General features: G+C 38.4%; 1 non-coding gene across 1 annotated transcript; it reads right to left on the bottom strand.

The window, feature by feature from the left end:
• Positions 1 to 396: 396 nt before the first annotated feature.
• Positions 397 to 506, bottom strand: LOC111819985 (U6 spliceosomal RNA). The gene has a single exon (XR_002823555.1). It is a non-coding gene; the product is annotated as a U6 spliceosomal RNA (small nuclear RNA).
• Between the last annotated feature and the right edge of the window lie 2,114 nt (positions 507 to 2,620).

Below are 2,620 nucleotides of genomic sequence, written 5' to 3'. Positions count from 1 at the left end.
GTTAACACTGACTAGTCAGGATACACTGACTTGTCAGGATACACTGTACGTGATTTTTCCCCTATTCTATTCACTATCATTTATTTTTTAAGCCTGTTGGTGTTATTGCTTGAGTAACCTGTGTTGAAATGAACTTCCCACTGGGCATGCAGATGTATCCCCTCAGCCTTGTTCATGATTTAGATTCCCATCCCTCTGCTCTCCAATCTTTCAGTGTTCAAACATCATCAGGGCATTTTACTTTTAGACTACACATTCTTTTTTGAGTATTTTTGATGTCAGAAGTGAAAGCTTCATGATAACACAAGAGAGTAAGTGTAATTTGGGTTCTTCTATATAAGTGCATCAATAGTCATATTTCAAAAAATAATTCACTGTATGTATTTTTTGGTGTTGAATAATATGGAACACTTCACAATTTTCCATGTCATCCTTCTGAAGGGGCCACACTAATTTTTTTCTGTATCTTTCCAATTTTAGTATATGTGTGCTGCTGAAGCGAACACTCGATAAGCATATTAGAAATGATGATATTTATCTAGTTTTAAATTATGTGCTTCCAAGACAGATTCAATCAATCCCCTGCAGACGTTAAGAATGACCAATCTCCTTTCGCCTCAGTTCAAATCATCCCACTACTTTGTAATTTACTTTATCCTCACTTTTCTCAACCTTTCCTCTTAATATCCAAGGCTCCTTTGGTATGCATAGTTTCAGACTAAATACAGAATTCTAAAACTAGAAGTCTTGATTGTGCAATGTATGCTTATATGCCACTGAGCAGTATCCATGAGTATTTACCTTCTGTATTCATAGCTTCTCTGAGCTCCCTTTTACACGAGTATATATTACTGGCACGTTCAGGTTGTGTTGGAGGACAGTCCTAGTCATAGATTCCTCAGACAATTGTTAGTTGGAGAAAACTGGTGTATGATTGTTATTTTTTGATTAATCTACTACAACTGAGATGTCTCACTCCAACAGTGGGCTAATAATTATGTAGCTAATTAATAAGAATAGGAAGGACTCAGTGTGGTAGAGTTTTTTCTTTTTATGACGACATTTGCATTTGTTATGGAACACACAGATATCAGACTACCCAATGGAAATGCAGGTACATGACAGTTACTTCTTGATTCTCTTCACCAGCTCTGTACACTCTATAGGCTGGGGATCAGGCCCATTAATTATAGTGTATAATCAAAAGGAAGAAGTCCAGTCCCTCAGAGGTGTCCTAAAAATTTAAAGAATTGTACATATTTCTAGGGTCACTACTGAGTCTACCAGCTGACTGCATGACAATAGCTGTTAGGAGAAAATTAAATTGTAGCAATTTTTATTGGTTTCCTCCTTCATTTTGAAAACTTTGGGGAAAAAACTGCATATCAAATGTTGTTGTTAGGTGCCATCCAGTCAGTTCTGACCCATAGCAACCCTATGTACAACAAAATGAAATACCGCCTGGTCCTGCACTATCCTCACAATCCTTGCTACGTTTGAGCCCATTGTTGCAGCCACTGTGTCAATCTATTTTGTCAAGAGCATTGCTTTTTTTTTTTTTTTTTTGCTGACCCTCTATTTTACCAAGCATGTTGTCCTTCTCCAGGGACTGGTCCCTCCTGATAGCATGTCCAAGTTATGTGAGATGAAGCCTCACAATCCTTGCTTCTAATGAGCATTCTGGCTGTACTTCCAAGACAGATTTGTTCTTTCTTCTGGCAGTCCACGGTATATTCAATATTCTCCACCAACACCGTAATTCAAAGGCATAAATTATTTTTCAGTCTTCCTTATTCACTGTACAGCTTTCCCACTCACATGAGATGACTGAAAATACCATGGCTTGGGTCAGGAGCACTCTTGTCTTCAAAGTGACATCTTTGCTTTTTAACACTTTAAAGAGATCTCTTGCAGATTTGTCCAGTGCAATGCGTTGTCTGATTTCTTGACTGCTGCTTCCATGGGTGCTGATTGTGGATCTAAGCAAAATGAAATCCTTGACGACTTCAGTATTTTCTCTGTTTATCATGATGTTGCTTATTGGTCCAGCTGTTAGGATTTTTGTTTTCTTTATGTTGAGGCATAATCCACACTGAAGGCTGTGGTCTTTGATATTTATCAATAAGTGCTTCAAGTCCTCCTCATTTTCAGCAAGCAAGGTTGTGTCATCTGCATAATGCAGTTGTTAATGAGTCTTCCTCCAATTCTGATGCTGCATTTTTCTTCATACAGTCCAGCTGCTTGGATTATTTACTCAGCATACAGATTGAATAAGTACAGTGAAAGGATATAACCTTGATGCACCCCTTTCCTGACTTTAAACCATGCAGAATCCCCTTGTTCTGTCTGAATGACTGCCTCTTTATGTATGTACAGGTTCCTCATGAGCACAACTAAGTGTTCTGGAATTCCCACTCTTCACAACGTTATCCATAATTTGTTATGATCCACACATTCGAATGGCTTTCGAAAGGTAAACATCTTTCTGGTAGTCTCTGCTTTCAGCCAGGATCCATCGGACATCAGCAATGATATCCCTTGTTGCACACCTCCTTCTGAATCTGGCTTGAATTTCTGGCAGTCTCCTGTCGATGTACTGTTGTAACTGATTTTGAATGAT

Source organism: Trichechus manatus, unplaced genomic scaffold (assembly GCF_000243295.1).
Source record: "Trichechus manatus latirostris isolate Lorelei unplaced genomic scaffold, TriManLat1.0 scaffold00023, whole genome shotgun sequence".
NCBI lineage: Eukaryota > Metazoa > Chordata > Mammalia > Sirenia > Trichechidae > Trichechus > Trichechus manatus.
Note: the sequence above shows the minus strand (reverse complement) of the source record. Positions and strands in the feature narration are given on the sequence as shown.